The sequence below is a fragment of the Balaenoptera acutorostrata genome, chromosome 10 (assembly GCF_949987535.1).
Source record: "Balaenoptera acutorostrata chromosome 10, mBalAcu1.1, whole genome shotgun sequence".
Classification (NCBI taxonomy): Eukaryota; Metazoa; Chordata; class Mammalia; order Artiodactyla; family Balaenopteridae; genus Balaenoptera; species Balaenoptera acutorostrata.
This window is the reverse complement of record NC_080073.1, coordinates 102,808,278-102,823,256: the sequence shown is the minus strand read 5'-3', so window position 1 is coordinate 102,823,256 and position 14,979 is coordinate 102,808,278. Positions and strand designations below refer to the sequence as shown.

At 47.5% G+C, this 14,979-nt stretch overlaps 1 long non-coding RNA gene across 2 annotated transcripts; it reads right to left on the bottom strand.

Annotated features, from left to right (window-relative positions):
• Positions 1 to 8,561: 8,561 nt before the first annotated feature.
• Positions 8,562 to 14,584, bottom strand: LOC130708995 (uncharacterized). 2 transcript variants are annotated; one of them, XR_009009399.1, is made up of 3 exons: positions 14,320 to 14,584; positions 13,650 to 13,767; positions 8,562 to 9,821 (listed from the first exon to the last, which is right to left on the bottom strand). It is a non-coding gene; the product is annotated as an uncharacterized LOC130708995 (long non-coding RNA). The 2 variants fall into 2 exon arrangements; XR_009009400.1 differs by lacking the exon at positions 8,562 to 9,821 and adding an exon at positions 11,645 to 11,910.
• Between the last annotated feature and the right edge of the window lie 395 nt (positions 14,585 to 14,979).

Genomic DNA, 14,979 nt, shown 5'->3' with positions numbered 1-14,979 from the left:
GCAGGTGGGGGGCTGACCTGGTGCATCAGGGCTCTGTGCAAGGTTCCATGGGGATGGGAGGGATGAAGGAAGGAGGGGGAGGGGCGGGGAGGAGAGGGCATGCCAGCCTGAGAAAGGCATCTGGACAAGGAGGCAGCACTGAAACGAAACAAAGGCCGCCTGCGGGAGCAGAGATTGGAGGGGCAGGGAGCAGCCGTTCTGAGGGTGGGAGGAGATCGGGGCGCACACGGGGCCACGGCAGCCTCTACGCGGACCAAGAGCCGGAGTTCGGGACAGGGGAGTCGAGAGCCGCTGGGCATTCAGTGTCCATCAGCTTCTTCCCAGGTTTACTTCCCCCAGCCAGACGCAGTAACACTCGAGTCATGACTTTCCCCAGAGCAGGATCACGTGTTTGTGGTCTCTCCTCCTGTCTTAGTCCGTTCTGCTGCTGTAACAAACACATCACGGGGGGCTTCCCTGGTGGCGCAGTGGTTGAGAGTCTGCCTGCCAATGCAGGGGACACGGGTTCGAGCCCTGGTCTGGGAAGATCCCACATGCCACGGAGCAGCTGGGCCCGTGAGCCACAACTACTGAGCCTGCGCGTCTGGAGCCTGTGCTCCGCAACAAGAGAGGCCGCGATAGTGAGAGGCCCACGCACCGCGATGAAGAGTGGCCCCCACTTGCCGCAACTAGAGAAAGCCCTCGCACAGAAACGAAGACCCAACACAGCCAAAAATAAATAAACAAATAGATAAATAAAATTTAAAAAAAAACACATCACGGAACAGGGAGCTGAGGAACAACAGAAACTCGCCTCTCACAGTTCTGGAGGCTGCAGGTCCTAGGTGTGGGCAGATTCAGTGTCTGGTGAGGGTCCCTTCCTGGTCCCTGGTTCATAGACAGATGGCCAGACAGATGGTCTTCCCACTGTGCCCTCAGTGGCTGAAGGGGCGGGAGCTCTCTGGGGCCTCTTTGGTAAGCACCGTAACCCCACCCACGGGGAATCCACCCTCATGACCTAACCGCCTCCCAAAGCCCCCAGGAGGCAACACCATCACCTCGGAGGGTCAGTTTCAACAGCAGAATTTTGGAGGGATGCAAACATTCAGACCTCACACCTCCCTTATGCTTTTCCTTTTCCCACTTCATTTTTGGTAATGAAATGGAAGAAATTGAAAGCTTAACATAGAAACTCCTCTACTGAAAATTATCCCAACCACCAAAGAATAGTTATGTAATGTGATAGAAGCACTAAATATCACTTCGACAGCAATCAGATTACAATATATAAATGTATCAATGTGATGCCTTGTACATCTTAAACATACACAATGTTATATGTCAATATATTTGATTTTTTTTTGAAAAGAACAGAACGAATAAACTCCTATATTGGTTGCCTGTCCACGTCTGCCGTTCTTACTAATGACCCCCTCTGCCAACCTGGGGGACAAACGTCATGTCTGGAGTCATTTAGAAGAGAAAGGTGCTTTTCAGCCCTGTCTCACTCCCTGGCCACAATTTTTCCTAATCGTATCGGATCTTCCCTTTGTTGCCTCCCAAGGTACCAGACTATTCGTTTGTTTGAGTTGAGTTTTTTCCCTTCACTTTCACACCCTGAGGGCTATCTGTCTACAGTTGTTTGGTTTTTGTTCAATTTTTTAATTGGATCTCATTGTTCACTATTTTATGTGTTCTGACATCAATATTTCATGGCCACATTCAGGCTTCCAGAACCTTGGGCTCAGGAACAAGCCACTGAGGTTCATCCCTGGGAGCCGAGGGACACCTGTTCCACTCAGAGAGTTCGTTCCCAGACCCTGCAGAAACAGCCCTAAAAATTAGAAATTAAAAATGAGCACAGCTGTGGTAGGAAACCAATCCTCCCTGTAGCAAAAGACACCGTTTCATCTCTTCTGGATGTTTCAGGGTGGAAGTGGTGATGTTGGCTCCGTCTTGTGGGCGAGCTTCTGGGGGCAGAGGCGGACAGGAAGGGGGGCCTGGTGTCCCAGCCCCGCAGACATGCGTCGGAGCCTCAAGGAGAGAGAATCGACAGCAGGAATCTGGGCCAGTAGCTGACTCACCAGGGGTTCAGAGCCACCAGGACACCCGTGGCACTTTGTAGGGCCCCCATGGCACTGGGGTACAGGGGCAGGAGGGGAGAACACAGCACGGCTTGTTCCACGAACCTGGGAGACCCAGCCCAAAGCAGGGAGGGGAGAGCCAAGCCTGAGCGCAGGTGCCTCGCTGCCCCCGGAACACACAATGGCTCTGCCTTCCTGCAGCTTCGAGAGCTGGGATAAGAACCCGGGGGAGACAAGAATGCGAGAGGAAAGAACTGCTATTCTGCTGACAGAGGTCCCAGAAATAACCAGCGTGGAATGTGAGGAGAGTCTGCAGAGATTCCCTGATACGCAAGTGGGGGGACCAGTCAGTGACAGTTCATTCCGTTCTCGTAGTTAGAATGTCTTCACAAGAACCCACAGACTGACGCCTAAGACGTTCCAGCTTTGCTGGTGGGCAGGATTTCCCTCCCCCAGGGCCACGCCAGGATGGGAATCCATTTCCTTACCACATGCTTCCACCCCAGCCCCTTCTGTTCCTCACCGACACCTGGGGGTCCACTTGGATCTCCTCGTAACCTCCGCGCCGTCCCCGTGTTGTTGTTTTTCTGTCTACTTGATGACAGACGGGATGCTCTTTTCCTGCTGTGAAAAGAGTCCCTTCCTCACCACCCTCCTGATGACAAGCGTGAGAATCTCTGTCTGTCCATGTCCTGGATGAGCACACCCCGAATCCCCACAGCCTATCCATTTACCTGATGCCCAAAGCAAATGTGTGGCAGGGTTTATAACAGAGGAAACTCCAAACTCAGGGTAATTTACAAAGTATTAGACCTTCACGTATACGACCGGACTGCAGTGCGAAGGGAACATTGTCCTAGCTACACAGGCAATATTTTTAAGTAACAGTTAACAGCTAACTGCTTGGAGCTTTATTGTGTCCCTTCTTCTTTAGGCTCCACAAAAACCAGATATAATCTCATCCTCAGGGTGATGAGCCAAACGCCATGTAGCAAAGGTTCAGACTAGCAAAGTAACCAGGAGGAAGTAAATTAACCAATGAGATGAGAATACAATTAGAGTTTCAGTTCAATCCGCTCTCTAACTGTATGACCAGGACTCCTGGGGCAGCTTTCCGACATGTAGCATAGACTTTATTTCAGAGAAACAAATGCCTTGTCATGCAGCCAGACCAAATGCCATGCTGGCAACTACCACTAGGATAGATGGCACCTTTGGGTGCCCCCTCCCAGGGGAACCAGAATCAGTTGCATATGACTTGACAAGAAGATGACACCTTTGTGCAAAGCAAAGGGGTACCCATCCTCTGGGCAGACAGGGGCCCATGCTCAGACACATGGCTTGGTAATTCGGCACATGCCAGATTTCAGTCCCCAGTCTCCCCTTGTGCAGTCCACAACCTATACAACCTTACCCAGAGACCCAGGCCAAGATTTGGAATCTTCTCCCACCACATGGCACAGGTTGAGGAAAGAGAGCTAAACAAAGGGAATCTTCTGCCTCAAGAAGGCACCAGTCTCTGCCTGTTGATTGATGGCCCCTGATCTCACCTCCAACCCACCCTACCCAGTCCCCACTCACCTCTACCAACCGACCAAAGTTAATAAGGTGACACCCTAGCTAAGAGTTATTCTGGAGGCAAAACTGCTAAGTGGAACAAACGCATTGACTTCTCTCTAATCTTGCTTGTTCTCTGCCATTCTTCATATCGACTCGGAACTCACCTTGTTCCATTATAACAACAGTCATTCACAACCTTGCTCCATGACCTGAAATTTTTGGAACATCACTCCCACCAAGAAGCTGTCTGTCTCTGGTGCCCAGGCTGGATGAAAGGTCCCTCTTGGGGTTCCCCAGCACCTCCCCTTGACCGTGGTGTGACACTAACCACATTATACTATAATTGCTTATTTGCTTTTGGCTCTTCTACTAGGACATAAGCAACCTGAGAGATAACCCAGGTCTTGTTCACCTCTGCACAAATTCCAGCACTTGGCTTAAAATATTTGTTGAATAAATGGTCTAAGACAGAAAAATTATGCTGGTGGTGTACTGCACTAGTTTGCTAGGGCTGCTGTAGCAAAGACCACAGACTGAGTGGCTTAAAACAACAGAAATTTCTGTTTAATTCATTTTACCCTGCACCGGAACCCCACAGGGTCATCAGAGAGATCTTTCTAAAAGCACAAATCTGGTTATGTCACTCGTCTGCATAAAGTTCTTAAAAGCCCCCTGCCTCATGCCTGCAACACCCTCTATCTGTGATGCAGCGCCCTCTGTAATCTGGGCCCTCCTCCTCTCGCCAGCATTCCCACCGTTCACTTCACAGTGAAGCAACACGGGGCCGCTCGCATCTCCTGGAGCACAGAGTTCCCCTAAGCTTCCAGCTTTGCACAGGCTGCTCCCGTACCTAGAACGTGCTTCTCGCTTCTTACCTGGCTGCTTTCCCAAGGTCTCTGCTGAGATTTTGCTCTCTCTGGGGAGCTGTTCCTTATTCATGAGAACGGATTAGCTTTCCCTCCAACAAGCTCCATTTGCATCCTATCACAGTGCTACTCACTGGGCTACGAGCACCTGTTTATCTCTCTGTCTTCCCCGCTCGACTGGGAGCACCTTGCAGGCAGGCACTGTGTTTTCTCCAGTTTCTAATAGAGGGCCTGGCGCTTAGTAAAGTCTGATCGATTCCTGTGGAGTTGAATTGTGTCAGAACCAACAGGGCCCCCAGAAGTGGATTTCCTAGCGCTCCACTGCCACCCCCTTGGTCGACGTCCCTGATTACTACGCACTGTTTGGTTTCTTGTCAATAATATGCTCCACCCTGGGTCTGAGACTCCACCCTGGATCCCGGTGTACCCTCTCCAGACCTCCTTGTCTGAGCTCCCAGATTTTCAGCCTGTCTTTAGACTCACGTGGCTGAGGGCTGAGTGAGGACCACCCTTTGACCCCGGTCATCCTCTGTGGAATTGAGCCGTGTCAGAATCCACAGTGCCCTGGGAAGTAGATTTCCTTCCCTGAACCTCTGTCTCCTTTGTCTGAGCCCCTAGTGAATACCAATACTGACCAAGTGGACCACAATTTCCTGGTTCACTTTTCCACCCTGCCACACCCGTCTGCCTACACCCAAGCCATCCAGGAGAAATCTTATGTGCTGGCCATCCATGTCATTTAAAATTTTCTAGAAGCCACATTTTAAAAAAGGAAAAAGAAACAGGTGAAATTAATTTTTTAAAAAATAATTCCACCAACAGCAGCTTTATTGCTTATGGATTTTTTTTTTTTCCCATACGGCTTGGCACGAGGGATCTTAGTTCCCCCACCAGCGATCGAACCTGCACCCCCTGCGGTGGAAGCATGGAGTCTTAACCACTGGGCCACCAGGGAAGTCCCAGGTGAAATTAATTTTAATAATATATTTTATTTAACACAATATGTCCAAAATGTTATCATTTCAATATGTAATCAATAGTTTAAAAAATTATCAGAAAAATATTTGACATTCTTGTGTTCATACTAAGACTTCACAATGTAGTCTGTATTTTTCACTTGCAGCACACCTCGGTTTGTACTACTCTCATCTCAGTGCCTAATGGCTACAGGTGACTAGCGACTGCCATACTGGACAGCACAGGACAGGAGATGGGGTGTTAGTATTAGTGGTAATAGCTAGTGGATACTGTGTCCTTACCACTTGCCCAGGGCTCTACTGAGCCTCTAAGACTTTTCATGCATTATCAAACTTACCTCTCACAGCAGTCCCATAAGCTAGGGACTTATGGTGCAAATGAGGAAACAGTCTCAGAGATTAAGAGACTTACTTACCACTGGTCTACACTGCCTCCTGACCAATGGAACACTTAGTAAGCATGGGATTTGCTAACACTTAGAAGTCACATATCGAAAAAGCATGTGAAGGCTAAAAAATGCTATGGATAACATAGCCAAAAAGTTTTGATGAGCAAATTCACATTTTGAAAGTCATCAGAGAGAACAGCCGTATCCTTCCAGAAAATACCCCTCCGTGCCATGGCCAAAAAATGGATGAAAAATCCGACAAAAGGTAACATTTATTATGTTCTCAGGCTTTGAAAACTTTGAAAAGAATTAGTTTAAAGAAAGTTCACTTTCAACAGGTTTGACAGACAAAATCAAGCTGGTTTCCTTCTTTGGTCCCTTCATTCAGCAAACTCTGTCAGCCTCTGGGGCCAGTGTTCTTAGCCTGGCATGCAGTGGCGAGGGCGTTAGCTGCTTTCTCAAGTGCTGTTTTCCAAGACTTCTCTGTGATGGGGATCAGTGGTTTCCTTCTCTTGTCCTTGTGAACTCAGAGGGATGCCCTCCTAGCAACCGGAAGGGGAGACCTGTCACCACCCTCAGCATATGGAATGAAGATCATCTCCCAGCAATAGTCTTAGGTAATTAAACTTTTCTTTGTGCCATGATTTATCCTCTGGGAAATATTTACCCCTTTAACCTTTAGACTTTACATATAAAATGTAGGTTCTTTGCAATTAGGATTAAGTTCAGTTTCAAGGGACAGAAAATCAAGCAGTGACTTACACAAGTTAGAAGATGAGCTCTCTCTCCCATGAACCTAGGCAGTCCACGATCAGTGGGGCTTGAGTTTGTCTTATTTTGTGGCTTTAATCACCCTCCACAAATGGCTTCTGTCTCATGGTCCAAAATGGCTGTCCAGATCCAGTCATCTCATCATATTCCAGCCAGCAAGAGAGGCAAAAGGGCAGAGAAGGAATAACCCCTCTTTTAAGGACTCTTCCTGAAAGCTGTATATACCACACTGACCAGAACGTAACACAAGGCCATCTAAGCTTCAAGGGAGGATGAGAAATGTAATCTTTGCCCTGGGTGTCTTCAGCAGCATGTGAACGTGCCTCTCAGATGTCCGACGCAGGGAGTGCAATCGTGCAAGGGCCCAGCTGCTGTGCTCTGAAACCCATCACTGCATTTGCAGCGAGATCAAGCTTGCAACAGGCTGCTCCCAGCCTGAGTGCATCAGTACTTCTAAGGCAGCTCTTTCCTAGGAGTCGTATGACTTCTGTGATGGGTGACATCGGCTAGAGGACTGTATGAATTATCTGTGGCTGCATTAACAAATGACACCACATTTTAGTGGCTAAAAACAACACACATTTATTATCTCTCAGTTTCTGTGGGTCAGGAATTCAGTGCAGTTTGGCTGGATCCTCTGCCTCAGGACCTCCCTCAGAGCTGAAGTCAAAGTGTGAGCCAGAGCTGAGGTCTCATCTGAGGTCTGACTGGGGAAGGACCTGCTTCCAAGCACCCCTGGTGGTGGTTGTCAGGATGCCTGTCCTCACAGGTTGCTGCACTGGGAGCCTCAGCTCTTTCCTAGTTCATGGCTGGAGGCCACTTTCAGTCCCAACCCGGCAGCTTGCTTCATCAAAATCAGCACGAGAGAGAGAGAGTCCAGGAAGATGGGGGTCACAGTCTTTTGTAACAGCATCAGGGAATGGACATCCCATCACTTTGCCATCTTCTGCTCATTAGGAGCTAGTCACTAGGTCCAGTTCATTCTCAAAGTGAAGGGATTGTACAAAGTCATGGGTACCTGGAGGTAGGGGTCATTGGAGCTCATCTCTGAAATCTGCCTGTCACAAAGGTACAAAACTTGCCAAACTTTCTTTAGAACTGCACTGTAGTGTAAGATGTTCCCATCCAGCTCCTTCTTTCCTCCCTCCTTCCCTCCTTTCCTTCCTCCCTCCCTCCCTTCCTTCCCTCCCTCCCTCCCTTCCTTCTTTCCTTCCTTTCCTCCCTCCCTCCCTTACTTCCTTCCGTCCTTTTCTCCTGCACTTGGGGTCAGACCTGCTCTGTGTTCTGGTGGCCCCTCCAGCTTTCCTCTAGCTGCCTCTCCATCTTTCCTAGCAGACATTCCCCCTAACAAACTCCTTGCACGTTTAATCCCTTCTTAGCACCTGCTTCTCAGAACACCAAGACTAACACAGTGGCCATGGGCCAGCTAAAATTGTGCAGTTTCTGTTGCTGAGGAATAAGAGAAGAAAGGATTCTGAGAAGTCTTGCCAATATCCCTAATATAATTCTGAAATCACCCACCTGTGGGTCTCAGCGCATTCGATATTAAAGGTAAAATACAACTTTCCCCCCAAGAAATTTAAATAGCTGGAAAGACATATTTCTACCTTGGTCCATATATGTGTATTGTATGTGTTACAATAACCCTTAACCTGACTTCGAATTTAAATTTCTAGACAGTAAGAGCCTAAGAATAAAATCAATATGAAAAAAATGATGAGGACTGATTCCAAATCTTATTTTTTATTGCATAATTTAAAGACATACCTTAGGACCCCCAATTTTTTTAAGTTGCAATTTTCACCGAAGTCCTTAATTCTGTACTGATTTTCCAAAAGTGGTTAGTAGATTCATCTAAATTTGCTAAGAACTCAGCTTTAGAGAGTGGGCAGGTCTTAGAAACTCAGATAAGGGCTGAACACTTAATTTGGAAAAGCTAACACCGAATCAAGAAGGTATAATAAATTGCTCTGACAAATTCTTTGTTTGCCTCAAATGAGAAGAGTCCACTATGTTTTTATTCATCGTTGCTGTGTCTGCTTTATCATTGTTGCTAATATGAAATATGCAAAGAAATACTCTATCTAAGGAAAATTCCTCTCATTTCCCTTTTGCACCACTCAGAGCTGATAAAAAGCTGGAGAAAGGGGCTAGTAATCTTTCTTAATACTGTTTCCCTAGGAAGTCCAGATTGTGTCGTTCACAAGCTCAGCCAGGAGGTGGCAGTCATAACCAATGAGAAAATCCTGACCCTCTGCCTCTAGCAGTTTTGCCTTGCCCAGCGGACGCTTCCTGGACCTAATCTGATTCTTATGAACGCGATTTCCTTCTTAAAAAAACACCAGGCCCAAACAGAAGCTAACCTCATCCTGCAGATAAAGAATGTTTGTGCCTTACATGTTGTCGGACTCTCTTAGCTATAGCCAGACCTTCAGTATTTTCCCAGCAGCAGGACAAGAGGCAGCTGCACATCATGGGAAGCAGAGTGGGCACACGCCCCGCGCTGAAGCCCCACATCTTATCACATGGGCCGTCGTGGTGGGCGGAAGGTGTATGAAGGGGGAGGACTCAGCTGGGCTGCTAGACTGAGCCCAGCTCCGGGAAGGCTGAGCAGCTGGAAGATTCTGCAGGAAATAACAAGCGGGGTAGCTGTTCTGTTGAGGTCACAGTGCTGTTCCCAAGCCCTGAGTCACTCAGACCGAGTGCTTTCCCACCAGCAATGCCCACGTGTCTTCCTCATGCAAACACGGGTCTGGTGAGCTTTCCTGAGAGGTGGTTCATTGAGATGGAATTATTGCCACCTCTTAAGCTACAGAACTAGGATGGCTGCTCAGAGAGTAAAGGGTTCTGGAGGGTTGGGGAAGCCACTTACAGAGTCCAGACCTGACCCCAAGGGCAATGGGTGCCAGTCAAAGTTTTTAAGCAGGGCAGTGAGAGGGTGGACGGAACAGAACGTAGAGGTGGCAAAGGAAAGAAGACAGAGGACGTTCTCTTCCTGTCCCTGAATCTCAGCATCCAGCCACTTTCATCATACTTCTCATAACATGTTGTGAAGAGTGACAACGTTCCTTAGGCTCCTTCCTCTACTGCATCTTCGCCAGGGCAATAGCCCCCATTTCCAGCGAGTCCCAGGCGAGACGAATGATGGCAGAGCAGCTCGTGGGCTGTGGCATCAGACGGAGCCAGCTTCAGGATCTGGAGCAGAAGCATAAGCTCTCAACCCTCTGTTTCCTTGTGTATTAAGTAGAGGTGAAAGTACAGCAGCTCAGGGGCTGCTGTGAGGGTGGAGGGAGTTCAGACAGGTAAGTCCTTAGGACAGCGCTTGAGCTAGAGAAAACGCTCAATAAACTGGTTACCATAGACGGAAACTCCACCTGGGAAGTGCTCAGGAAGCAGAGCAAATTCACCAGCAGATGCTGAGCGAGCCCTGGGGCTCATCACACCCACGATTCTATAAAGACCCTGCACACACACACACACACACACACACACACACACACACACACACACACAGGCATAAAGGGCTTCTCCTCCATCCTACACACACCCACCAGGTCTGCTTAGAGCCACCCACTTCTTTGCTTCTGCCAAGGTGCCCTGGAGGTGTTCCCTTTTCCATCTGCATGAAAATGCATCCAGAGGGCCCAGCTGGGCTTCAGCCCTCTGGGATTCTGTACCCCTGGGATGGCCCTGACTCTGGCCCACCATCCAGGGCTTACCGGAGCAGGTCTCTCCTTTCACCGCGGCCAGAGAAAGGTCACCTGCTGCTTTTGGTAAGTAACTAGAAATGTCAGCTTCTCCAGAATCAGACACCTCGACTCCAAATGCCTTCCCATGCCAAACGGGGCGGGCAGCGAATGGGTCAGCCTTCCATGTCCAAGCCTCCAAAGCTCTGAAAAGGGGTCCCCCAGGAGGCAAGGGCAGCTGCCAGGACCAGACTCTTCTAATGTAACTGAACTTGTGTAGCAAAACCTGTGAGGCCCCAGCTTACAGCTTGATGCCCCAAATGTGGTTTTGAAAGTTGGTTTGGTATGTGTTTTCCCATCAAAACAAGGAGGCTTGGACAGTGCATTTGTAGAACTCCCTAAAGGCAGTCAAACCCACTCCAGGCCTCATGCAGAGACTGGGAAATCAGGGAAAGCCTGACAAGTTGGGGGGGACTGGACCAAGGTCAGAGTTGGGGGAGAATTGACAAGAAGTGACCCAGGGGAAGGTACACAGACACCCAGGGAGATGATGAAGGATTTTGGAAGCCACTTAGGAGTTTGGATTTACCTTGAGGGCAATGGGGCACCATCTAAAGGTTTTACACAGGGGAGACGCCGGACCACAAAATGTGGAACCCTTCTCCCCTCAGGGGTTGGGACGGTGGGTGTGAACTCAGCAGGGAGGAGCATGCACTTGGGAGGAAGGACCTGGGCTCTCCCCCGACCTCAGGGTCCCCTTCTCCCCCGACGGTGAGCAGGGAAGGAGACCCTGAGGATCTCGGCTTCTGTATTGGGAGACAGAGGGAGGGGGAGTGGGTGCTTGTTCAAAAGGCCAACAGGCCACCAAATCCGAGCTCAGAGGGCTAGTTTTAGGTGGGGGGCAGGTGTGCATAAACTTGGGGGACGTCTGCACTCTGCTTTCTTGGAAATGCCATCTCCTCCCAGCCTGGAAACTTCCATCAATCCAGACACAGCAACTGCATGGCAGTGCCAGGACTGAAAGAATGGTGCAAAACGGAGAGAAGTTTCTATTGTTTGTGAGGCATTTGTTATCTCTAAATGTGGGACAAAACCAAAGTCCACTGCCCTTCAAGATGGAATAGACTGATTTCTCTTTGTGCACAAGGCACTGCACGGAACTTGAGGCTTGTGGGAAGTCATTTAAAGTTGAAATATTTTTATGATATCATAGTGTTTTTCTAAAAGGGAAGATAGTATAAATAAATACACAACCTGCAGCACCAATGATAAGGTTACATTTTTTCTTTTTTAAAAAAAAAATTATTTATTTATTTATTTATATTTGGCTGCGTTGGGTCTTTGTTGCTATGCGCGGGCTTTCTCTAGTTGAGGAGAGCGGGGGCTACTGTTCATTGTGGGCTTTTCATTGCAGTGGCTTCTTTTATTGCAGAGCACAGGCTCTAGGTGCGCGGACTTCAGTAGTTGTGGCTCACGGGCTTAGTCACTCTGCAGCATGTGGGATCTTCCTGGACCAGGGCTTGAACCCGTGTCCCCTGTTTTGGCAGGCGGATTCTTAACCACGGCGCCACCAGGGAAGTCCCAAGGTTACATTTTTTCTATTTAAATATATTAATAAATAAATCCAAGGGCACTCAAGGACACACATATCCCTAACCACGGGTCAGTTAGTGCAGGAGCAGACTGGCCAGGCTTTTGAACTGAAACATTTTTATCAAAGCCACACCGACTTTGCACAAATGACCATTCGTCCTCCAAATTGCACGTTTTGTAATACAAGCATTTTAATTTTGCTTGATATGTATTTCCTTTATTAATAAATTTCACCTATTTATATATTTTTCATTTATTTGTTTGTTTGTTTTAGACAAAAGCCAGGATTAACAAAATTTTACCAAAAATACACCCAGAAACATAGGCTTATAGTATCGGAAACTCCCCTCTCAAAAGCAAGAAAGTTTCTTAGCTAATTTATGAAACCTTGGTAGGCTTCCATGAGATTTCGAAAATAGTTTCATGGCAAGATGGCTCACATATTTCTCCATGAATAGATTAGAAACAGATTGATGATTATTGAAACAGAAAACATAAATACTACTGTATTTCATGGAATCTGAGGCTCCTTCGGTGTTATTTAATGAAGCACCGAGCAAGGGAAATTGTTGACATCTCACTGTATGTGTCACAATGCTTTCTTAGCACTTAGAATTTTTATTTTAAACGTGTTAAAAGAACTCTTTTAGACCTATTCAAACACAGAATGTATTATATCATGTATCACTCTTCTGCATACACAAAAAGGAAATAGAGGCTAAATAAATTGGTTAAGGTATGCCTAAAACTTTTCCCCATACAGAATCTACCTCTTTGGAATCACTTTTGATGCAGGACCTCTAGAATCCATGTTTTCCATCCACCACTGTCCTATGAGCCATAGAGGGCTTTCAGGAGAATTTTGGTAAGGCCGTATTTCTTCTAAAAGTGCTCCACAGTTGTCTTAAGGATTTTCCTCCGAGCCTCTGACACCTGTTCTCTAATCTTTGATGCCCATACAATGCCAGCAACACTGTGACACACAGCTGCCTAGCTCACAGCTAGAATAAGCGATCTCAGAATGGTTAGAGCACGAGAAAGTGTTCCTCCTAAAATCAGTGAAATGGGTGCAATGGACTGAATGTCCCCCTAAAATTCATATGTAGAAATGCTAATCTCCAATGTGATGGTATTTGGAGGTGGAGCCTTTGGGGGGTGATTGGGTCATGAGGGTGGAGCCCTCAGGATGGGATTAGTGCCCTCATAAAAGGGACCCCAGAGAGCTGCCTCCTCTTTCTGCCCTGTAAGGACAAAATGAGAAGTTGTGACCTGGAAGAGGGCCCTCACCCAACCCTGCTGGCACCTTGACTGCCACGTTTCAGTCTCCAGAACTGTGAGCAACAAATATCTGATGTTTATAAGTCACGCAATCTGTGGCACATTGTTATAGCAGCAGGAACTAAGACACATGATCACTTGAATTTAACATGTGCTTTTGCTGTCTCCCATCTCCACTTCCCCCCACTCAGATACAGGGGTGTGTGTGTGTGTGTGTGTGTGTGTGTGTGTGTGTGTGTTTATGCACGCACATGCACATACATAAAGATAACTTTGGGATAAGGAGGAAAATCTGGCATCCGTGATAAAAAGTAGGAAAGACCACATTTGAAAAAAGCATGACAAACCCATGGTTTGGGATGATCACAGCTGTCAACCATCCAGAATGTCCGAGGCTAGTCCACAGCGTGACTCAGACGTTCGGGAAGCTAGACCTCATGCACTAGGAAGCCAGGGGGAGACTCACCAGACAAAACAGCACAGGCTTTGGGGGCAGCCCCTGCGGGGAGTGGATGGTGGTTTTCTTCTTTAACTTGCCCAGCGACGCTCCCATTACCATGCTCCGTGAGCTCCAGGTTACTCAGCTGCAAAAAGGACAATTACGGTGCACGTCTCACAGGGGGTGATAAAGAATAAATAAAGTCACCTATGGAAATGCCATTAATAAATGCCAAATGCTTTTTGGTTGCCCCCCCCATTTATCCCGCCCTCAATATATAGCCCCAAGCCTTACCCCAAAGACTGAAAATAAATCAGAACTGAAAACAGAAAAATCAGAAAAAACCAGAGAAACAAATTAAAGAAACAAACAAATTAAAAAATTAAACAAAATTAAAGCATGTTTTTGTCTGTATTTTACAGATTCCTGAGAGAAGACAATTTCTCCTGAAAACATATTTGTGTGCAACAACATATAAACATAACAGCTAAAGATCGGGGGCATTTTTCTGGCATTCTACTATGGAGTTATTTTTTTATACAATTTTTAAAGCTTACACTCAATTTACAGTTACTACAAAATATTGGCTCTATTCCCCATGTTGTACAACACATCCTTGCGGCCTGTCTTACACCCAATTGTTTGTACCTCCCATCCCCCAACCCCTGTATTGCCCCTCCCCCCCCCCACTGCCAACCTCTAGTTTGTTCTCTGTATCTGTGAGGCTGCTTCTTTTTTGTTCTATTCACTATCTTTTTAAGGATAGTATGTTAGCATTACTCAGATCTGCAGAGAGCTGAGTTCTGCTCTGTCCTTGGCATCCGTGCATGGAGTCAGACTCTTGCCAGGCAGTGGCAAGTTCAGCCATGGGCAGACGGTCAGCAATGACGCAGCAGATCCCAAGCCTGGCTGCTCAGAATGGCTCTCCCCTCCCTTTCCCAGATACACCTCCTGCAGCATCCTCCCGGGCCATACCAGGGGAAAGGCCCCAGCACAGGACAAGCAAACATAAACCTCTGCCTTCCAGGAAGCCCACAAACCTCCTTCCCTGGGGTTGGTTCCAGTCAAAGGTTGGGCTTGGCTGCAGTGGGCAGGAAGCCCAAAACGTAACCCAAAACTCAGCAACGATTTTCTTTTATGGCTCTGGGAGATCAATGAATCACTTTGCCTTGGTTTCCCATCTCTATAATGAGACTAATAGCCTCATCTCCTCTGTAAGTGTGTTCGGAGGACTAAGAATTTGTGAAACATGACTGCTTTGTACCCTCTAATGAGTGGAACACAGAGGGATTGCTAAATACGACTAAGGCACGATTATGGCTGAACTTCCAGCCTGACCATTCAGTAAACCATATTC